The sequence below is a fragment of the Muntiacus reevesi genome, chromosome 2 (genome assembly GCF_963930625.1).
Source record: "Muntiacus reevesi chromosome 2, mMunRee1.1, whole genome shotgun sequence".
NCBI classification, from domain to species: domain Eukaryota; kingdom Metazoa; phylum Chordata; class Mammalia; order Artiodactyla; family Cervidae; genus Muntiacus; species Muntiacus reevesi.
The window spans coordinates 254453415-254478250 of NC_089250.1; the positions used below are offsets into that span (position 1 = coordinate 254453415).

The 24836-nt window shown below is 39.7% G+C and overlaps 1 non-coding gene across 1 annotated transcript; it reads right to left on the reverse strand.

Moving 5' to 3' along the window:
- Nucleotides 1-18378: 18378 nt before the first annotated feature.
- LOC136162170 (U6 spliceosomal RNA) lies at nt 18379-18482 on the reverse strand. The gene has a single exon (XR_010662002.1). It is a non-coding gene; the product is annotated as a U6 spliceosomal RNA (small nuclear RNA).
- Between the last annotated feature and the right edge of the window lie 6354 nt (nt 18483-24836).

A 24836-nucleotide genomic window follows, 5' to 3' on the forward strand; every position in this document is an offset into this window, starting at 1 on the left:
ATGTGTTTAACCAAATCCACTTAGTGATGTTTTCCTGACTTGGTCTGGTGCTAGAGCTCATGGTTAAAGATAACAAGGCTGCATTCAGCATTTTGGGAATTTCACTCTGCCATGGTAAGATGGCTATCCAGGGCATACAAGGACATGGTGAAGATTCTTGGTAAGGCAAGGGATCTGTCTAAACGAAATCCATGCTACCCCACATGCTACACTGTGATCCTCCAGCACTTGGGTCTTCTTTGCTCAGCAAATCTATTTCTAAACACGATTGTCAAAAAAATGCATGTGGTTTTTTAGAAGGTGACTTAGACATATCAGTTTTTGTGTTTCTTTTTTTCCCATTGGCAAATAGATGTTTTCAAAGCAGAAGCCCTGGATGGTACGCTTAATGGTAAGGTTGCTGGTTATGAGCCATGTGCATCCCGGTGAGTGGACACCCAGTCCTGCCAACAGGACTCTCTTATGGGAGAATTTCCACAAAACACTGGAAAGTTAGAGCAAATGTCTTTGCAGACACAAATAATTCCTATTAGGACATTCTTTTTAAATACATCAATCTCTTTTCAAAAATAATTTTTTGAATATAAAGCCTCCATCACTTCCTCCCCCACCACTCAAAGGGAGATGTCTAATCCATTCATAGAACAGTTCCAAGTAGAAACTAAGTTTTCTATCATTTGCCAATGGCTGCTATACACTGGAACTGATCATAGACAGAACAGTGGCTCTTTAAAGCATACATATGTTGGCTCTGCCTGGAGCAGGGATCGCAATCCTCCCTGCCTGTTGGAACCATCTGGAAGCCCCATTCGTAGAGGCACGGATTTCATCGTTCTGACATGAGATGAGGCATGAGGATTTTTTTTAAAGATACATGTTTTCTTATGTGCAGCCAAGACCGAGCGGTACTGGCCTAGAAATAAGAGACAAGATGAGAATTATTAATTAAGCAAACTTTATTGAGCACTTATTATGTGGCAGGCATGATGCTTGAATGCTGGTGGGTTTTTCCCAGTGGTAGCATCCTAAAATCTTTATGCTCTGGGGCTGGTACTATTATCAAACGAAAGACGGAGCCATTTAAACAGCAGCTATGCACTCACTTTACTTTAGGAAGGAGCTGAACTCTAAGACATCCTATTTTATTCAAGCAAGACTACAGAGCTCGACATAGCCAGCAACGACAGAAAGTAAATCTGTAGCGGCGAGGGAGGATCGGAGACAGGGAGAGATATGAGCACAGAGATTGTACATTAAAGAAATCTCCAGCAATTCCAGAATATTGACAAAGGTACATGCTGATAGCCAAAGAGCATGTAAGGATTTTAATACCACATTTCCAGTTATGACTAGAGAAGCATAATTAGGTACTAAATTACAATGTTAATATTCATTTGAACAAATAAGTACTTGTAGTCGTCGCATCAGGGGCCTGGGAGGGCAGCAGAGGAGTTGATTAAATGGACGAGAGTTTCTTTGAACGAGTTCCATCCTGTGTTTGGTGAGGTTGGCTCTCAGCGAAGTCTTTAGAGGTCAAGACGTGGCCTGCGAGTGGTGTCATTTATTTTGCAGCTACTGTCAACAGATTCAGAAGGAAGCAAGTAAACATACAAGCAATTACAAATTACAGCACATAATGCATGCTAGAGGGGAGTGGAGGAAGGAGTCAAGAGAAGGCCACTGTGAGGTGGCCATTCAGGACGGTGGCTACACAGATTCAGGGATTCATGGAGGCACAGTGTGGGAGGAAGTTCTGAGCAAAGCTGCTCAATTTTCCAGAAAGGAAAAGGGTCTTGCTGAGGTCTCCTATTATCATGGACTTATCTATTTATACTTCCATTTCACCCCAAAAGAGGCTGAGGTGGGGCTTACCTGTCATGTGCAAGAAAATTAAAGTCATTCCCTAAAAAGGACAGAAGCAAATTGAAGTAATGGGGAGGAGAGTGGGATTGGGGTGGGGTGGGGGCCGGGGAGGAGTTTAAGGGAAAAAGAGAAGAGAAAGAAATACACACACACACACACACACACACACAGGGCTACCTATTTGAGTTCCTTACTGAAGCCCAAACCTTAAATAGAGCAGTTTTTTCACTCACTTCCCCAGGAATTGGTTGTCTTCCTACACAATTTCTTTGGGCCTCATACAAAAGGTAAGATTCCATATTAAGCAATACTAATTAGCTGGGGCCATCTCAGTATGTAACAAAAGCAAATCTATCACCAGCTACAGAGAAAAAAACAACAGTCCTCAGCTCCCCCAAACCCCAAAACACATAAGCTCAGCATTTTAACTGGCTGGGGTAGGAGCCATTATTTTCATTAATGGAGCTCATTTTTATTTTATTGGGCTTTTTTACTATCAGATTAAAAGCATGTTTTTATTGTAGTTTTTTCTAATGCAATCTTGGATGATGTGCTCAGAATGAATGGAATAGTTATTGTTTTAATTATTTTTTCATTTTGCGTTTTTATTTCGTTTGTTCCTTTTATTTACTACTCTTAAGTTTGCCGTAATAACATGGATGCAGGGTGCTGGGAGGCCTCCAGTCAGCAGCCCCTCGGTGGTCGGCATCTGCTAAAGGCCAAGAAGCAGGAAGAGTGCCAGCACATTGGTATTTTCAGAATCCAGGGGCCGCCCAGCCCCGCAGCTCTCTCCTACTGATGCAGAAGGACATGACCCCCTTCTGCGCCTGCCCTGAGCCAACCTGACTCACTGGATAAGGAAAAGGTGGGCAGATAAGCCAAGGGGCATGTTACTCACCCACAGCCAGTGTTGCTCTCCTGACACCCAGTTACCTATGGGATGTCTATGAAAACATGCAGAGATGGGATGTCAACATGGGATGAAACATATTGACATGAAACATGAAAATGAAAACATGGGATGTCAACATGCAGAGATACTCAGCTGGACTTGGACACATGTTTCCTACCCACAAAGGGAAGGGAAGACCACGGAGGCTGTCAGTAAGTCCAGATGTCTCAGCCACCCAATCTGCTTGAGCAGGCAGGACTTCTAGAGTTCTTATTTAGCACCAAAAATTGAGCATGTGAATTTGCTGTCCAGGGAAAAGCTGAAAAAAATATCAGACACATATATGCCCGTAATAATCTGAGGAAGCCTCATTTGGTGCCGTGTGTGTGGACACACTCTCTCCAGGGCTGTCCTCCTCTGTGATGCGAGAGAAAGTCCACCTTGTACAGAAAGCCTGGGCCAGAGCTCGCATCTGCTGATGCCTCTCCCTCTACCTGGCTTCATATGCCCTTTCCTTTTCTGATTCCCCATCCTGCCTGGCTCCCATTGGTGCAGGAGTGGTCCTTAAAAGATGCTATAGGCTCTCAACCTGTTTGGCTTGTGAATTTCAATCTAGCAAAGATCTAAAGATCATGCTGGTACACTTTTCAAAGCACTTCCCATCACATTTCCTCTTGTAGACCCCACAAGGCCAAGGTCGTCTGAGCTTTCCTGTCCCCTAGGCTCATTCACCCATCCCTGTCCCACTCATCTCACTGCAGTCACCTTGAAGGAGCCCCGCCAGCCTCTGCCTGGACAGTGGCCGCACTCCACATGCACCTCTTCATGACTTTGTCTCCAGAGGGGATTCTCAGAGAGGCCCCCCTGCCTTCCCCCATCACTTCCAGGGCCCTCATTTGTCTTTGTTTCCATGCTGACACCTGTCACTAGTGACCTTATATCACTTATACTTTTGCTGGTGGTCCACCCACCTGGGAATGAGCAGAGTGAGGGAAAGCGCTGTATCCCTGGGCCCACAGAGCAGCCCTGGGCACTTGGAAGTTCAAGAAATATTTCTTAGAAGACGCCTAGCTCTCTGTGTGTTAGTATGTGGTACATGGTATTCAGTACATGCTTAGTATACAGGACAAGCCAAAAAACACCAAACATGTCAATACCCAGAAGTGGCAAAGACTTGTTTGTTGTCAACTGGCTTCCAATGGATGAATCAGGAATTTCTGAAGGTGAATCCAGGACTCAGCTTCCTCCTTCCAGCCCTCCCCAAACCAACAGAATATTGCTGAGACCTATTAATTTTGTTTCTAAACAAAGATGAGATATCTAAAGCATTGAAACCCCACACAAATTTCTTCTTTATGAATGTTGAATCACTAACTCAATTTATTGCATCCTTTGAGTCATGCATGTCTCATTTCATAAAACATATTCTTTCTAAATTAGCATTTTACATAAGGATTGAAACAGAATGTTGAACTCAGTTTAACAGAGCCTCAGCACTAATTTCTGGAAACAAATTCCACTTAAAAAAAGATCCTATTCCCTTAAGAGAGGTGAACACTGCTTCTAAAAAACTATTTTTTTCCTAAAGATAATTTGGAAGGAGTTCTCCTACCCTGGAGAGAATGTCCAGATTTAAGTTACATAAACTAAAAGAGGTCTATTTATCATGACCCACTCTCAAGTGCCAGGCCTCTGTGGGATGCTGGGCAAGGGGCATGACGTTACCAGCTCCATGAACTGGTAAATTGTCCTTCCATAATGCCCTTGTAAATTCCGTAGCAAATAAAATTATATTTAACCCAGAATTTTGGAACAATAACGTGTCAGTCAGGCAAGGAATTCTTGACTTGTTAGGCAGACTACTGTTAGTTACTTCTGCCAAATATACTTTACCATTAAAAAGTGCTGCAGGAGTAGTATTCTACTGTATATACGCACCTCATCTCCTTTATCCATTCATCTGTCAATGGACATCTAGATTGTTTCCATGTCCTGGCTACTGTAAATAGTGCCACAATGAATATTTGAGTGCATGTGTCTTTTTGAATTATGGTTTTCTCATGGTATATGCCCAGGGGTGGGATTGCTGGGTCATATGTTAGCTCTATTTTTAATTTTTTAAGGAACCTCCATATTGTTTCTCCATATAGTGGCTGTATCAATTTACATTCCCACCAATGGTGCAAGAGGGCTCCCCTTTCTCCACACCTTCTCCAGCATTTATTGTCTGTAGATTTCTTGATGATGGCCATTCTGATGGGTGTGAAGTGATTCCTCATTGTAGTTTTGATCTGGATTTCTCTAATAACTAGTGATGAGCATCTTTTCATGTGTCTCTTGGCAATATTACTCAGCCATAAAAAGGAGTGAAATTGGGTCGTTTGTAGTGATGTGGATGGGCCTAGAGTTTTTCACGCAGAGTGAAATAAGTTAGAAAGAAAAAAAAAATTGTATATTAAAGTATGTATGTGTAATCTAGAAAAATGGTATAGGTAATTCTATTTGCAAGGCAGGAATATGAGAGCAGACATAGAGAATGTGTGTGGATTCAGAGCAGTGGTGGGATGGATTGGGAGATTGATTTTACACACTGCCATGTGTAAAAGAGACAGCTAGCGGGGACCTGCTCTGTAGCATGGGGAGCTCAGCTCGGTGTTCTGTGGTGACCTGGACGGACGGGATGGGTAGGCAAGGGAGGCCAATGAAGGAGGAGGGACATGTATACACATAGCTAATTCACTTTGTTGTACAACACTGTAAAGCAACTATATCCCAATTTTTTTTAAAGTGCTTCAGGAGATAACAAAGCTGTGGACCATATATTTATAAAAGAAAATATTCAGCATTCATACATAAGTGTGTGTCATTTAGCTGGCAAGGTACTGGGATGCAAGTTGGAAGCCTATGGTTCAGTCCTCAACTTGAACTGCATGCAGTCTTCTGCATTGGCTTGCCAGTAATAATAGACCGCTGATAATTAGCATTACATATTAAATGCATATTATACAAATTATGTAATTAAACATTACATAATCATAAAAGTGATAATAGTCAAGACTTCTTCAGTGCTTTTTCTCCGCCTAACACCATTCTAAGCCCTTTACAGGTGCTGCCTTATTGAATCCTCACATGCATAGTACCAGGTAGTACTATGAGCTCTCATTTTAGATGAAGACTTTGGGGTACAGAGGTTAGGTGGCTTGGTCAAGATCATGGAGCTGGTCAATAGCAACATTGCCTCTGAGCTCTGGCCCCAGATTCCATGATGAAAATGAGGGCAGGTGAGGGCCCAGGGAGCGATAGAGAAGACAGAGGGTGAGCAGGCTGGACTCTCTGAGAATCCCTCCTGGAATAGGGTCATGAAGAGGTTTTTGGGGAGCCTCCAGGCAGAGAGCTTCCTGGGCTCCTTCAAGGGGTGGCAGGTGTGGCCATTCAGAGATGCACAGATGAGCCCAGGGGACATGAAGGCTCAGATCACAGTGGCCTCATGGGGTCTGCAAGGACTTAAGAGCCTATTTTGAATGTATGGGAAGACTTTTGAGAAGAGTGTTAAAACAATCTTTAGATCTTTGCTAGATTTGAATTCAGAGATTGAGAACCTACAGAATACTTTGGGGAGCATAATTATACAACTTCATTCTCCTTCTGGGTAATGGCGGTGCTTGTTGGGTTTATGTGAAATGAACTGAGAAAAGCTATTTTCCCAAATGCTCAGCATTCTAATTCTGCCAGAGTTTTTGCTCTTGGCCATAAGAGCCAAGTTTCACCTTCCATTTCTCACTCATCTTACTCCATTTCTCACCTTTTACACAGAAACTGTTTTCATTCTGAGCTTAAAAAAGCAAAGCTGGGCCGCAGCCTTGATATCCAGGGGCAAGAACCACAGGGTCAGTCTCAGGGGGAGTCAGTCTCTGTCATCCATGTGCTCAGACATTTAGTTCTGAAGACCCAGCCATGACTGACTTCCCAAGTAGTGCTCCAGACTGGAACCCTCATTCTCTGCGAACATGCCATCTTCATTCTTAGTGTCTCCTCACTCTCTGCCCCTTGCTCTGTTCCAATTTGAAGGATTTCTACAAGACTCTGCTGGTTCAGGCGTGCACACTCATTACACACAAGCATGTGAACATCAGAACATGTATGTGCATACCCAGGACATCAGATCAAAACAGGCTAGCACATTCATCAGACTTGAGATGCGTGTGCTAGTGGAGAGCATTCCAGGATTGTTGGTTTCACTTTTCTCCAGCCCAGTAATGAGGGGAAAGAGAAGAACGAGCAAGGCGGAGGGACTGAGTCCCTTTGAGATAATGAAGAGTGAGCTGTCACCGCACACCATCAGAGATGGCTTTTGGGAGGAGACTTGTCAAGGGGATATGAGCCTACCAGGCTGTGGACACCTCAACTGCGAGATCTCCATCAAGAGAATGTGCAAGAGTGGGCCTAGCTCAGACAGCATCCACCTGTGAATGTCAAAATTGGCTTGAAGGCTAGCATTTGTTTCTCTGGACCACTCCCTCATTATTTCCATTCTGTACGTTCTGACCCAGCAGGAGAAATGCAGGAGGTGGATACAGACCATCCTGAGTATCCTCTGTTTTGAGTAGTATCTCAGACCCTGCAAAGTTACACAGCACACACGGGGCCAAAGAGGGCACCTATAAAAAGAGCTTCTCTCACAAACACTGCTGCTACAGACACACACACACACACACACACACACACAGAGTGCTGAAGAGCCTCCCGCACAAACTACTACCTCATGCACACAGGAAGTCCTGGATTTAATGGCTGGGCTTATCTTGTGCAACATTCCCAAGGCTCCATTTTTCATTAAGCAATTTTTAAAGAGTTTTATGACCCCGTGAACAATAATTTTTTTTAGTGAAAGCAGACTAAATTGTAAGTGGCGGTAATTACACCAAACTAATTGTAGGCAAAATTAGTAAGAGGTCAGATCCGTTTGGTCGCAAAAGAAAATATATGCTTGGATCACACCTTAAATGATCTCTTGGAAACCAATTCATCACAGAAAAAGAGGAATCTTCCTAAATTAACAGTAGTCTCTCCAAGAACATTTGCAGGGAATAAGGTTTCCTCTTTGGTTTGGGTTTTTGTTAGAGATCTAATGTATGCAGGTGTGTGTGTGTGTCTGCCTGTGTGTCTTCGTGTGTGTGTTGCACATGCACACTGGATTGGATTATAGTTTTTCACAGCACCAGTCCAGACAACTAAACACGTCCTTAGTGGAGCACAGAGTGTGACCTAGACTTCAGAAGACTTAGTGCATCCTAGTTAGTGCCCTCAGAGCTTGTGATGGGACGTTATCCAGGTCAATCCTTCTCTCCTAGATGGAATCGTTGTTGTTGTTTAGTTGCTATGTCCCACTTTTTTGTGATCCCATGAAAGAAAATAATTCAGCTTTTGTGATCTTCAGTGCATGTGAGATCTAGGTCATTATGAGTCTGACTTCTGTGGGAACATCAGTCAACTTTGCATAGCCTCTGTGCTAGTTTCATCAAATGCTCATCCTCCATACTCAAATGGCCCTTCAGAGGACATCACCCCTGAGACATTCAGTCATGCTGTCTCTGGGAAACATTTTTAAAGCGAGCTGATTCCAGGTGGCTCAGCAGTAAAGAATCAGCCTGCTAATGCAGGAGACACAGGTTGGATCCCTAGGTTAGGAAGAGTCCCTGGAGGAGGAATGAAGTATTCTTGTCTGGGAAATTCCATGGACAGAGGCGTCTGGTGGGCTACAATCCATGGGGTTGCAAAAGAGTCAGACACAACTTACCAACTAAACAATAACAACAATGCTTTGAGAAAAGCATGGATTACTGCAGACCCAGCCTGGGGAGGGTCCAGAGCAGCCACCTCACTATAATGGAGGAGTGCTTTACAAAATACACCAGGAAGTATTTGGATGTGTGAATTTCCAGGAGGAGGAAAATTAGGCGCCTCTCCCGTACACATGCGCAATAGATGTTGGCAGTCTTCTGGCCATCAGTGCTTGGGGGTTGAGACAGCCAAGGCTTCTGCACATGTGTCCAGTGATGTCCAGTATCCATCTCGTGAGAAAAGAGGTCTAGCAGAAGCCTCTCTAGGCCATGTGCTCCCTTCACTATTTGGGTCCTGAGGAAGGGTCATCCAGCCTGTCACAAAATGTGTCCAGTGACAAAAAGCCCATAGGTCCTCACAGGGAGTATCATCTGAGCGCTCAGTAACCTTTTATCTGTAGTGAAAGGATGTCCTCACTTTTCTCAGCCCTCCGGTTCCTGACAAGCCATTATCTGAGCATCCACGCCCTATCAAGACAGGATGGGTCCCTCTAATAGCCACACTTCAAGGTCTAGGGATGGAAGTGGGGGATCTTTCCAGTTTAGCCCAGGCAATGGTGGTCAGAGATGCCAGTCTGTGCCAGGACTTCAATAGGACTGAGAACTGGGGATTCTATTCCAGGGCAGGGAGGTCCCTGTGGACTTTTTGCCATGACTGATCCTACATTGCCTCCTTTCGCTGATTTTGCAAGACCCTTTGTGGCCTGCTCCTGCCTACTTTGTGAAGCTGCCTTGCCCACCACACTCTACCCATCTGAGACCACTCTGTGCCTTTGACTTAAACATGGTGTTTCTTCTGGAACTCCCTCCTTGCTATTTCTCCACCCACCTGTATAACTGCCCCTCGTCCTTCAAAACAAGTCAGGTATCACAGCCTAATGGATGAGGGGGTCCTCATCTCTCATGTGGGATAGGTATTCCTGCTCTGTCTTTCATAGAATGCAGAGTTTTCATCCCCAAAACCACTTTTCATGCTCTATCATCGTCATCAATTACCTACTCCATGACAGCCCCACCTTCACCAGGCCTTGAGTCCCCATTCCCAGCAGGTGTGTTTGTGAACCCAGCAACCAGCCTCATGCCTGAAAGTGGGAGGGGTTAGTCAATAAATGTTTGTGAAATAAATGAATGGGTCATGCTGCCTACAGGTCACTCTTCAGTGGCTACATCACGTTCTTCTTGGTCAGTTTTCAAAAATAAGCAGCATTTATAGGAAAGCACGCCTAGCCTATGCTCACTTCCAGAAAATTCCACATCAGGGCTAAAGGTATGGTTTTGACCAGCATTCTGGACCCAAACGTTAGTGCCACACCCAAGAGTTCACATCAGTGAGGAAGAGGAGGAGGGGTAAAGTAGGAAATATAGGAGGATAAGGTTAGGAACAGCTGGATAAATTCATAAAGAAGCTAACCTTTGCCCCTGTCTCATCCAACTGCCCAGCTTCCCAGGCAGAGAGAGGCAGGGAAGCATGCAGATCCCTAGCCCCAAGGGAGAAACACTCCAGTAAGTCCTCAGGGCCTCTGGCTGAGAAAGGTTCCCAGGAAGAAAGCCCAGTCAGAAGTTCAAGTTTTACATAGAGACAATATGGCTGCAACGACTCAGATCCATCCTGAAATCTTTCACCAGTGGCTTCAGCCAAGTAGCTACAAGAAGGGCCCTCAGAGATACAAAATCTAAGAAAAATAGTCCTGGCATCTAATTACAACAGTGCAGTTTGCTGCTTTTATCTGTAATTGGACTGTATAGTCTTTCATTCTAATTTACTTTACATCTAAACTGTGATAATCAAGACAAGCAGAACAGAATGGTCTCTAACTGGCTATCCTACTGACACCCGTTAATGCCTAATTATAACAACTAAATTAAAGATGCGACTGTAAAGAGGTGGAATATCAGTTTGAAGCATTTAATTCTGTGGAAAGAAGTAGAGATTTTAAAACCCAAGTAAGAAAATCAATATTATGCCTCATTATATTGGTATTGCCAAACAGATTAATGAAATTAAGTTTTTTGTTGTGTTGCTTTTCTTTTTCCCAATGTTATCCTGAAGCAATGATGGTTTGTAATGAAGGAGTACTGCAGGGGAAGAAGTCTAAATGGAGAGCCAATTTATACACCGAAATTGGGAGATAGCTAATCTCATTTATAGAGCAAAGGTTTTCTTTTGATATGGGTAGATTTTTAGATAGGCATCATGGGTCTGGACTTTGCAGTCTCGTGGAACAAAAGTAAAATCAACCCAAAGCTAAGGGAAAATGCTTTCTCTCCTCATCTCATGAGCAGATGTGTCGACAGGGACCATCTTGACAATGTCAGAGCTCACAGACACTACGGTTTGGGAAAAACATCCTTGAAATTTGCTGTGCCAGTGACCGCCCAGTCTATCCCAGGCTAAAAATGGCCATCCATGAAAATGCAGAATGTCAGGGACAGAGGAAAGCTGGGCAGATGAATGGATGATTTACCACACCTCCAAGAGCCATTTGGTTGGTTGAAAATTGGAGAAGACACAGTGAGATGAAGTCACTGTTCAGGTTTAACAACAGAACTTGGAAGTAGAAGGGCCAAGGTTTGCAAAGGAAAGCTGTGATGTTCCTGGGTGAGACAGTGCACATACATCCCTGACAATGTGGCAGCAACATGCCCACTCAACCTGCCCCATTCGCTTTTATTTTGTTTGCTTACTCTTCCTTCCTTTCTTCTTTCTTTTTTTCCTTTCTTCTTTCCTTCCTTTCTTCCTTTTTCTTTCCCTTTCTGCTTCCCTTCCTTCCTCCCTCCCTTTCTGTCTTTCTTTTCTACAATTGCCTATCCTAATTTCTAAGTCTTTTAATTCCAAGTCAATATAGGACTCAAAAACACTAATAAAAATTGGCACATGCTGACAGCCGAGTCAGCATCTGAGTCATCCATTTTAGTGCCCAGGCCGCAGAGATGCATGGAGGCAGATCTCTGAAGGATCCAAAGATCTTGAGAGGGAGGCTAACTATTCTGAGGAACCTCTGGAAATATCATGGGATTGGATTTCCTGACCAGCGAATTCCTGTGAGTCAACAACTTGAGGATTATGGTTTCGGACCTCTTCTGGGGCCAAGGACAGTATGACAATGAAGCAGGCTAAGGTCTTGCACCATGGAGCTTTCATTTACCCCATTTATACTTTCATTTATAGTTTCATTTATAACTACTTTCATTTATAACTGGGTTAGGCGGGACTGCTAGACCCATTTGGTAGTAGAAACTGAGAGCTGGGGACCAACCTGGAAGGAAACCCCAGCTTCAGGGAACATACCCAGAACTTCCAAAAGCCCAAAAACTTTTGAAACCCAGATTTCAAAAATCAAGAAGGAAGTCATGTGAATTTCTACTGATAATTAAATTTTTGTGTTTGGAAAAGAAAATTTTATTGTGAATTTTCATGTGCCATCATGTTTTCAGATTCCGGGGCGTTTACCCATCTGGTAAGCACATGCATCATATGAAGGCAAGGATGATGGTTCCCTGGAGACAGTGATCACCACATGCATGGGAGGGATCACAAGCCCCCTCAGAAAGGGACAGTACAGCTCTTGACCCTGCAGGACCAGAGATGTCTCTAATTGTTCCTGGGCTGCGTGCACTCAGAAAGAAAGCGCTGCAACCTCCCACCAGTCCCGCGTCTCAGTTGCACAAAGTACAAACTGCTAGCGGCCGCTGGTCCCACTGCAATAGATGCAGTTCCCCTGTACCACCTTGATTGCTCTTAAGGGCTTAAAAAAAAAACTGCAAACAGACAGATGTAACTTGTCCCTCCCATCTTGTTTACAAGGCCTCAGGAACACCTGTGGAAGGAAGAACGGGCTCCTGCAGAAATCCTTGACTTCCATTCAGATGACCTGAGGCTAAACCAGTTAGCTCAGCAAACCCATCTGCAAATGATTCTGGGTCCATCTGCACATGTGTGCTCTAGACCTGGAGAAACTCAAAGAATCATCCTCAGAATAACCCCAGGTGCAGAGCATCACCACACCTTCTGTGCATGTGATCATTACAAGGCGCACACCTTCATCCACACAGGTGCTGAAGACCTGCTGTGTGCTGCTTGGCCTTGAGATCTGTGGGCTGACTCTTGGTTCCGCCCAACTCCCCATCACACAGGCTGCTTCTGTTATCTGGCCTGTATCCCCTTAGCCTCGGCTTTGAGAGCAGAGCCCCCAATAGCCAGTGAGGGCTGTAAGGCCGCTGACCATCCCTGTATTGTTTCTTCTGGTTTCAGATGAAGTGGTTGGTGTGGAAAACCAACGTGGAAGCCACCAGAGTGAATCCTATCCCTGAGGACAAAGAAGAGTCACACTTCTAAGCAGAGCTGCGGCTGTGGGGTGTCCCCTGCTCTCAGCTTGACTCCAGGCACCTTAGAATCCCACAGCCCCATTAAAGACCATTTGCCTAGTAATTTATTTCATTGGCAAGGGTGATGGAAGGGCAATGACACAATTTGTGACTTTGTATATCAATTGTCTCTTTTTCTTAAACTTTAGGCCACAGCTTTTGCTGTGTAACAAGCCACTCTAAAATTTAGTGGCTTAAAAACAATCACATTTAGCTCATGCTTCTATGAGTTGACTGTGTGGCTCTTTTGGTTCAGGTTGGCTCAGATAATCATGAGTAGGCTCACTTGTGCATCTATGGTCAGCTGGTGAGTAGGCTCGTGGCTGGATGTTCTAAGAACTCCTTGGTCAGACTTCTGGCATCTGGCAGGCTGTTGGCCAGGGTGATGAGGATGACTGGGCCACATGGCTCTCATCATGTAGCAGCCCAGCCCTGGCTTCCTCCCATGGTGGTCACAGCAAGAGAGTGAAGCCAAATGTGCATTCAAATCTCTGCCCATAGCTTACTTTCCACTGTCTCATTGGCTAAAGCAAGTCCCATGGCCAAGATTAGAATCAGAGTGTCATTTATTTTTCTGGAATTGAGCTGCAGGAGTTGCTTGTATATTTTTGAGATTAATCCTTTGTCTGTTTCTTCATTTGCTATTATTTTCTCCCATTCTGAAGACTGTCTTTTCACCTTGCTTATAGTTTCCTTTGTTGTGTAAAAGCTTTTAAGTTTAATTAGGTCCCATTTGTTTATTTTTGCCTTTATTTCTAATATTCTGGGAGGTGGGTCATAGAGGATCTTGCTGTGATTTATGTCGGAGAGTGTTTTGCCTATGTTCTCCTCTAGGAGTTTTATAGTTTCTGGTCTTACATTTAGATCTTTAATCCATTTTGAGTTTATTTTTGTGTATGGTGTTAGAAAGTGTTCTAGTTTCATTCTTTTATAAGTGATTGACCAGTTTTCCCAGCACCACTTGTTAAAGAGGTTGTCTTTTTTCCATTGTATATCCTTGCCTCCTTTGGTGAAATTAAGGTGTCCAAATGGGCCAAAGATCTAAACAGACATTTCTCCAAAGAAGACATACAGATGGCTAACAAACACATGAAAAGATGCTCAACATCACTCATTATCAGAGAAATGCAAATCAAAACCACAATGAGGTACCATTACACGCCAGTCAGAATGGCTGCTATCCAAAAGTCTACAAGCAATAAATGCTGGAGAGGGTGTGGAGAAAAGGGAACCCTCTTACACTGTTGGTGGGAATGCAAACTAGCACAGTCACTATGGAGAACAGTGTGGAGATTCCTTAAAAAACTGGAAATAGAACTGCCAAATGACCCAGCAATCCCACTCCTGGGCATACACACCGAGGAAACCAGATCTGAAAGAGACACGTGCACCCCAATGTTCATCGCAGCACTGTTTATAATAGCCAGGACACGGAAGCAACCTAGATGCCCATCAGCAGACGAATGGATAAGGAAGCTGTGGTACATATACACCATGGAATACTACTCAGTCATTAAAGAGAATTCATTTGAATCAGTTCTAATGAGATGGATGAAACTGGAGCCCATTATACAGAGTGAAGTAAGTCAGAAAGATAAAGACCAATACAGTATACTAACGCATATATATGGAATTTAGAAAGATGGTAAAGATAACCCTATATGCAAGATAGAAAAAGAGACACAGATGTATAGAACAGACTTTTGGACTCTGTGGGAGAAGGCGAGGGTGGGATGATCTGAGAGAACAGCTTCGAAACATGTATATTATCAAGTGTGAAACAGATCGCCAGTCCAGGTTGGATGCATGAGACAAGTGCTCAGGGCTGGTGCACTGGGAAGACCCAGAGGGATGGGATGGGGAGGGAGGTGGGAGGGGGGATCGGGATGGGGAACACATGTAAATCCATGGCTGATTCATGTCAATGTATGGCAAAAACCACTACAATATTGTGAAGTAATTAGCCTCCAACTAATAAAAATAATTGGGAAAAAAAATAGTTTACCAACTTAAATAAAAGATGACTTGTTAGTATTTATGGAGATGAATAAATGTATTTAATGTATTGGTTAACAAAAAATAAATAAGTAAATAAATAAATAAGATAGAATCAGTGTGGAAGCACTACTTAAGAGTTTGGATGCCAGAACAGGAGGAATGTGTAACCATTTTTGCATCCATTATCATTGTCTTTTGTTTATTTTTCATTTTCTAGTTTTTTTCATTAAATGACTTGATCATTTATTTTCAATACTAAGTGTTTATACATGATGTACAAGTTCAGCTTTGAAATACACAATTGTTTGCTCAAGAGAACTACTGTATGCCAACTAAGTACTAGGACTCTACTAATAGAGAGTTTACTTTGAACTTGCTTTTTCAATGATATTTTTAAAAATCATTATTATATAGCTTTATATATTTCTGCTAGCTCAGTAGACTTCTAGACATGAACCAGATATTTATGTCCTAATGTGGAAAAATATTCTGATGTATGAAATGAACTAAAAAAAGAAACTGACAATTATACATGCAAACTGTGTGAGCTCATTGTTAAAGTGTGTATGCCATGTATATTGTATATCACATATGACACATGGGACACACATGTATACAAACATGCATGGGAATAAAAACATACCAAAAAAAAGTTCAGCTTTGATTCCTTATTTAGCACACAATATTTAGGAAAAAAATTTTATATTACAATTAGATCAATTTTTTGCCTGTCTTTTTTCTACTTTCACTATATTTTGGTTTTAAAATTTGGCTTATTTCTTCTTTAGATCATTTTAAAGCCATAAGTTGTGTTTAATTCTCAGTATACCACGAATATTTGAAAAGTGTATATATTTGTTTGACATGGGTATGAAATTACAAGTAAATGTAAATTATATTTGGATATAGGATCAACCTTGTTAGTAGTATTTTAAAATTTTCTCTACTGTTGTTATCTGCCTGAACTGCTTATTTCTGAAAGGAGAACATCATGTTGTTTTCATGGGTTTTTACTTGATATATGTTTGTGCAAGATTGGACAGGAAATAAGAAATAATTATATAAGAATCATGTAATTTTTATGCTCCTGGTGAAGTAAATTTTTATCAGGATAAAATAACTCCTTTATCCTGCTTTATGTTTGTTGTGTAGAGTTTCCTGTCCTATTGACATGGGCCAAGAATTGAAAGAGCCATTAACAGTGAGGGTGCTGGTTTACTAGCTCATTTATCTAGTGAGTATAATTATGAATTAGTGTGCTTTTTTCACAGTAAAATTTGCTAATATATTTTAAATTATAAAAATGTTTATCCTATTTTAAAATTGAAATTTTATTGAGATAATTATAGATTCATATTCAGTTGAAAGGAAAAATACAGAGAAATTCCATGTACCTCTTTCTAATTTTCACTGGTGGTAACATTTTGTAAAATTAATGTATAATATCACAGCCAGGACCATGACATTGATATGAACCACAAATATCACTCCAATGTCTCCAATTTTACTTGTACACAATTATACTGTGTTATGTATATTTGTGTGTTATGTATGTTTTCATGTTATGTATATGTATGTGTATATGTATGTGTTATGTTATGTATATTCAGTTCTATACAATTGAACCATGTGTATAGGTTTGTATATATGCCACCACAGTCTAAATACAGGACCTTCCATAATCACAAAATTCCCTCATTACTTTTACAGTCATACCTTCCTCCCTCCCATTCTCCATCACTTGTCCCTAATTCCTGCATTTATAGCATTTTGTCATTTGAAAAATGTTATATAAAATATCAAATAGCATGTAACATTTGGAAATTAGATTTTTTTCACTCAGATTGTTTCCTGAAGATCCATTCAAGTTACCGCATGTATCAATAGCTTTCTTATTTTTATTGCTGAGTGATTATTTCTTGTATGTATATATGTACCACAATTTAACCATTCACCTGCTGAATTCACCTAGGCTGTCTCTAGTTTTGGGGCTATTATGAATAAAGCCACTATAAACATTCACATGTAAGTGCTTACGGGAACATAGTTTTAATTTCTCTGGAATAAATATTCAGGAGTAAATTTGGAATTTCTACAGCAATTTCATGTTTAGTTTTATGAGAAACTGACCAACTGTTTTCAGAGATGGCTATATCATCTTACATTTCCATCAGTGAGGTATTAGTGATTTAGTTTTTCCACATGGTTCCACATCCATTATCCTTGATAATGCCACTATTGTTTATTGTCACCATTCAGACCTGTTAAGTAGTGATATCTCATTACGGTTTAAATATGTATTTCCCTGCTGGTTCATTATGTTAAATATCATTTCATGTACTTATTTGCCCTCTGCATATCATCTTCATAGAAAAATCTGTGTTTTTTGCATATTTTCTAATTTGAGTGTTTGTTTTGCTTTGCTATTGAGTTTTGAGTGTTCTTTATATATTCAGGATTCTAGTCCTTTGTTGAATATGTGGTTTACAAATATTTCCACACAGTTTATTGCTTATCTTTCATCTTCTTCAACCTGAACTTTCACAGAGGAAAATCTTTTTTAACTTTGATGAAGTCCAATTTATCAAATTTTTCTTTTATGGATTGTGTTTTGGTGTCAGATCTAAGGATTCTGCCTAGCCCTAGATGTCAAAATCTTTTCTTTCTGTTTTTCCTAAATGTTTTATGTGGTGGTTTCGTTGTTAAATCATGTCCGATTTTTGCCACCCCATGAATTATAACCTGCCAGGCTCCTCTATCTATGGGAATCTCCAGGCAAGAATACTGGAGTGGGTTTCCATTTCCTTCTCCAGGGGATCTTCCTGACTCAGGAATTAAACCCAGGTCTCCTGCATTGCAGACAGATTCTTTACTGACTGAGCTAATGATTTAAGTCAATGATTCTAGTCAATTTTGAGTTAATTTGAGATTTAACTTGAGTTTAATTTTCTTACCTGTAGGTGGCCCCTATTCTAGCACCATTTGTTGAAAAGGCTACCCTTCCTTCATTGAATTGCTTTCACTTCTTTGTAAAAAGAAAAAGGAATTTATATTTTTTAAAATGTATAGTAAGATTGAAGGCAAAAGGAAAAGCGGACAGCGAAAGATGAGACAGTTAGATAGCATCACCAACTCAATGGACATGAATTTGAGCAAATTCCAGGAGATAGTAAAGGACGGGGAAGCCTGACATGCTGCAGTTCATGGGGTTACAAAGAGTTTGTCACAACTTATCAATGGAACAGCAACATTGTTTATAAACTGTAAAACATTAGAAGTTACTTTTTATAATAAAGAGGTCTACATATACAAGTGTATAAATAAAAATATATATTTTGTAGATAATATATGCTTGTGTGTTTAGATAGTAAATCACCAGAAAGCAAGTAATTTTTAATAATAGAGATAAATTGAGGTATAAAAAACATGGAGTACTTCATGAATTTGTGTCTCATTCTTATGCAGTATCCATGTTAATCTTCTTTTATCATTCCCAAAACTTTTTATATGCACTATCAGAATGCATACTGCTCATATATTTTGGCTCATCATTTTTACTTATGAAAATTCATTTCTGAAGAGGCAGTATATGCCCATGGCTATATATACAGCACTATTTATAACAGCTAATAAACGAAGAAGGTAATAAGTCCAAAAATGATACATAGGAAAAGTGTGTTAGTCATCCATTGCTGTGTAACAAATTTCCCCAAAATCTACCAACTTAAAACAACAGCTTATATCATAATGTCTTTCGTATCTACCCCTGTCTTACCTGGGTCCTCTAAATGAGAAAGACTGCTTTCAGATGGCAGCTGAGGCTCAAGTTTTTCCCTGAAAGTTCAGCGGGGAAAGGATCCATGCCCAAGCTTACTGTGTGGTTGCTGGCAGATTTCAGTCCCTTGTAGGCCTCTGGACAGACGGCATCAGCACCTCTTTGGTTTTTGGTCAGAGCCGATCACTGGAAGGACTGATGTTGAAGCTGAAACTCCAATACTTTGGCCACCTGATGCAAAGAGCTGACTCATTTGAAAAGACTCTGATGCTGGGAAAGGTTGAGGGCAGGAGGAGAAGGGAACGACAGAGGATGAGATGGTTGGATGGCATCCCCAACTCAATGGACATGAGTTTCGGTGAACTCTGGGAGTTGGTGATGGACAGGGAGGCCTGGCGTGCTGCAGTTCATGGGGTCTCAAAGAGTCTGACATGACTGAATGACTGAACTGAACTGAACTGAACTATCCTTAGTTTATTGACTTGTGGGCTCCTCCATGTTGAAACTTGCTTTACTGTAATGAACAAGCAGAATGAATGCAAGCCAGTGGAGGAGTCTATTTCACCTAATCACAGAAGTGATTTCTAATTGATTTTGCTGTATTCTATTCACTAGAAGTAAATTCCTAGATTCAGCATACTCAAGGTAAGGGGAATGATATGAGTGGGAATATAAGGAGGCAGAGATTTGGTAATCTACATCAGAAGCTGCCTAGCACAATAAGTAAATATCTACATTTTATATGTTTTTATATATACAACTCAATGCTATTAATCCATTGAATTTTCTACAGTAATTACATAGCGTATGGTATTGCTGTCATCAGTAATGAAAAAAACCTCAGTGACTTGTGATTCAATATCAAATATTCAAGAATATGCTGAACTGGAGCCCAAGGGGAAGATAAGAAAAATATTAGATGGAAAAATATCTGATCAAGGCTGAGAATTTTTCAAGTTAACTCAAAAAGTATAAACTTCAAATCCAAAAGCTCAAGGATCTTCCAGTAGGTAAAATGAAAGTCATACCAATGAATACTTTATCATAATTGCTAGAAAACTATGGTTAAAAGAGAAATCTTATAACAAACGAGGAAGAAAATGATCCTGAGAAATAAAGTATAAAAATAACTTAATCTCTTGTTAGAAATACTGAAAGTCAGAAGACAATAGAATAATCTCTTAAAAATACTGGGGGGGGGGGGAAATTGTCAACCTAAAATTATATGTCCAGTGAAAATACTAATCAAAACTGAAAATAAAATAGAGACATTTTAAGATAAACAAAGCCAAAAATAATCATCACTGGTTGACCTATTACACGAGAAATGAAGGAATTTCTTCAGGCTAAAGAGAACTGATACAAATGGAAACTTAAGACTACATGAATGAGGAGCCCTAGAAATGGCATATACATGCAGTGAATATGAAATACATTTTCCTCGTTTATTAATTTCTTTAAACAATATTTGATTATTGGAAGAAAGAAAATAACTCTGTATTGTAGATTTTCTGTATATGTAGAAGCAAAATGTATGTCAACAACAGCAGGAGGGATAGGAGGGTGATTACCGGACACATGCTAAATACTAAAACCAACAAAAAAGTCTAGACAGAAAAAAATCAAGAATAAAAAAATGAAATACTAAATTTTTTTTATTTTTAAGAGTAGAAGAAAAGGAACAATAAGAAAATAGAAAACCAATGTGACCCAATAATAGTAATATTAAACCCTATTAATATTAGACTAAAGCATAAAGACAAAACTATATGCTGACTACAAGAAACACTCTTCAAATATAAAGACACAGATCAGATAAATATAAAAGGATGGTAAAAAAAGATATACAAAAAGTAAGAATGAGAAAGGTGATACAGCTATATTACAATTATACAAAGAAGATTTCAAAATAAAAATCCTACTGACAAAAAGTTAATTGTTAAAGAAGACATGCTGAGTGAATGTACACATGACAACAGATCTTCAAAATACATAAGGCAAAAATAGATAAACTAGTGGGAGAAACAGACAAGTTTAGAATTATAATGGAAGACATTTATCCTCTCTCCAGTAGTTGACAGAAAAAAAAATAAGAAAAAAGAATGTTTGAATATTCCCAACCAACTTAACCTAACTGAGCTGCATAAAATACAACATTCAAAATCAAAATGCATATTTATTTCAAGTACATATGGAAAATTCACCAAAATAGACCATCTGTTGAGAGATTAAAGAAGACTCAATAAATATCATACATTGAAATACAGAGTAAGAATTTTGTGAATATAATAGAATTAAATTGTTAAAATTATTAATGACAAAATAAGCAAATATTAAAAATTTTAATATACAGTGATTGGAAATTTAAAAAATCTTCTAAATATGACATGGATCAGAGAAAAATCATAATGCAAATTATAAATTATTTTAAAAGGAATAATGATGAAAATACAGCACTTTAAAATTTTTAGGATCCAATGAAAGCAGCACTTGAGGTAATGTTATGGAATTAACTGCTATATTAGAAAAATGAAAAGGCTTAAAGTAAAAAGAAAAGAAAATAGTATGAGTCTAGAAATAGATCCACATCTATAGAGGCAATAGATGTTTGACAAAGTCACCAAAGTAACTCAACAGGGGAATAATAGTCTTTTCAATAAAAGTTCTGAAAGATCTCAGTATCTGTATGAAACAAGATGATCTTTAATAACTACCTCACACCACTGACAATATTTAATTCAGTGTAACTATAGACCTAAACCTAAAAGTTCCTGCTAGAAAAGATAGGAGAATATCTTCACATCCTCAGGGCAGGCAAAGATGTCTTAGTGAAGAACCCAAAAGCATTAAATGAAAAAGAAAATAAATATTGATCAATTTAACTCCATAAAAATTAAAAACATTCATCAACAAATATTGATAAATAAATGAATATGCAAGACAAAGAAATATGTCAAAAGACTGTACTTAAAATATACAAATACATCCTACACTGTAATAATAAGATGCCCCAGAACTACTGGGCAAAAAGCCTGAACATATACTTCACAAAGAAAGATATATGAATGGCCAGTATGCACACACCAGAGGACTCAACATTATCAATCATCATGAACTTGCATACTAAAGCCCTAATGAGATATCACTTCAAACTTTAAAATGGTTGAAATTAAAAAGAATGACCACACCAAATGTTGTTGAGGATGCGGAGCACCTAGAACTCTTATACACTAATGATGGTAGAAGAAAGTGGTAAAGCTAATATAGGAAATTAGTTTGGCAATTTCTTATAAAATTACACACATGACCAAAACAAAGAAAGAAAGAGGGAGGGAGGGAGAAAGAAAAAAGGACCCAAATGTCCACTAATAGAATAGACAAATAGTGGTGTTTTCATACAGTGATGTACTCCTCAGCAATAAAAGAAAAGACTATTAATACATGCAACAATATTGAAGAATCTCAAAAGCATTTTTCTGAGCAAAAAGAATGCAATGATTCCACTTATATGAAACAGACAAAACTAATCGATGATGATAGAAATCAGAACTGTGGTTTTCTCTGGAGAGAAGCAGCCAGAATTTATGGGGTAAGGTCATGAAGGGACTCTTTGGAGGGTGTTAAATGCTCTATATGTTCATGGGGATGAATATATTTTTCAAAATTAATCAAACTTCACATTTAAAATCTGCATTTCACTCTATGTTAATTATGTACCAATAATATTAGTAAAAACTTAACTGATAACCCTATCTCTTCTTGGTAAACTTTTCCTCATTAGTTGGAGTCATCAGAATGAACCCCTGCAAAATCCCACAGTCTCATTTTTATCTGCTAACCTGCCAAATATGAGGATGGGACCACACTTATGGCCGAAAGCTAAGAAGAACTAAAGATCCTCTTGATTAAAGTGAAAAAGGAAAGTGAAAAAGTTGGCTTAAAATTCAACATTCAGAAAATTAAGATCTTGGCATCCAGTCCCATCACTTTATGGCAAATAGATGGGTAAACAATGGAAACAGTGACAGACTTTATTTTCTTGGGCTCCAAAATCACTATGAATGGTGACTGCAGCCATGAAATTAAAAGATGCTTGTTCCTTGGAAGAAAAGGTATGACAAACCTAGATAGCATATTTAAAAGTCATGTACGGATGTAAGAGTTGGACTATAAGGAAAGCTGAGCACCAAAGAATTGATGCTTTTGAATTGTGGTGTTGGAGAAGACTCTTGAGAGTCTCTTGGACTGCAAAGAGATCCAACCAGTCCATCCTAAAGGAAATTAGTCCTGAATATTCATTGGAAGGACTGATGCTGAAGCTGAAACTCCAGTACTTTGGCCACCTGATGCAAAGAACTGATTCATTTGTAAAGACCCTGATGCTGGGAAAGATTGAGGGCAGGAGGAGAAGGGGACGACAGAGGATAAGATGGTTGCATGACATCACCAACTCAATGGACATGAGTTTGAGTAAGCTCCGGGAGTTGCTGATGGACAGGGAAGCCTGCCGTGCTGCAGTCCATGGGGGTCCCAAAGAGTCAGACACAACTGAGCGGCTGAACTGTTTGACTAAACCTGCCAAAAAAATGAAAGGGCAAACTCTAGTCTAACATATTAATAGGTGCACATGCATTTTTTCTTCCAATCATATTCCCCTGCATATACAGCACTGCTACAGTATAAGAAGAAGAGATAAGAAAACCAGATAGAATTTCACCCACGTTTATTATTGAAGATAGTTCCCAGGTGATTGACAGTAGCATCTCTTTTTCACGGGTAGGCAGTTGCAGCAGTTTAAATACCTCTTTCTGAATAGTTTAAAAACCTCTTTGATTTGAAAGTTTACTAAGTTAATTTTTTACTTTGTCCTGTCAGTGAGTGCTAGCTGGTTCATACATTTAAAATAGCAAATGCTAAAAAGGTTCAATATATTTGATCAGCAAGAGTCTCTCCATCTTCCCCCATCCCACTCAAATCTTCTTTGAAGTCCCAAACTCCATGGCCCGTGGGCAGAGAAATCTCTTAAGCAGAGTTACAAATGTCCCAAGAAACTCACTACCTTTAGGTCTGAGCTTTCACAGTTCCCTATACCATATTCATCTTCCTGATTCTGCAAACCAATGAAAAATTCTTGAAATGAAAGGGAGCTGGACAGTCATATTTTTTTTTAATTAGTAGCATCAAATTTCTCTTTGAAACAAGTTCTCGAATCTTGCTAATTAATATTTTTTTAAAAAATGGAGAAGTCTATTTCTAAGTTGTTAAGCAAGAAAAGCAAAATGCAACCAATGATGTTCTGCTTGTGTTGTAATTTCAGTGAAAATGTCACCCCTTATTCTCAAAAGGCAAACATGTGAGTAGCACACATCAACCTATCTTCTTAGACCCAGAAGTTGCATTATCCTCAAACTCTAGAATGAGTTGAACACAAATTATTAATTTCATGATAAAATCAATATGAAGAAATAGTGATAAAAAAGAAACCATTATGTTGCCTCAGGTGAGTCCTTCATGTGTTTTCAGCTATTATGTGTCTCCTGGCCATCCATTAGCCTTCATCAATCCTTGCTACTTTGAAATGAATCAGGGTCTGATGCATAGGAGTTTACTAAAGGAGAAAATTCCAGAGACTGACAAACCATACTCTTAAGTGCCTCTTTCCCAAACTTATCCCAAACCCAGCTGCTTCACTGATGGGGTTAGGGTCCCTTTAGACATGGTGTCTCCAGATCCAGGAGATCTTGTTCCAACTCAACCATTGTGTAACCATGAGTAAACCCTTCACTCTCATTCTCCTTCATTCTCCTTGTCTGACAATCTTTAGTTGGAGAGTCTAGAACTATAGAGTCACTTTGTGTAAAGTTTCATAAAAATATAAAGCAAGAGGATCTACCTTAACGCTTTCCCATCAAACTCTCAAATTTACCTGCAACTCTTTCTATCTTCCTTCCTTTCTCCCCATGAGAGTGAGCAGCTTTCCTCATATCTAAGATCAACTGTTTGACCTATGCTTGGGATCACAGTCCCCATCTTCTAGGAAATGGTTCTTAATCATGACTGCACATTAAATCTCTTTGTGAACTTTTTTTTTAATATCTGCCAA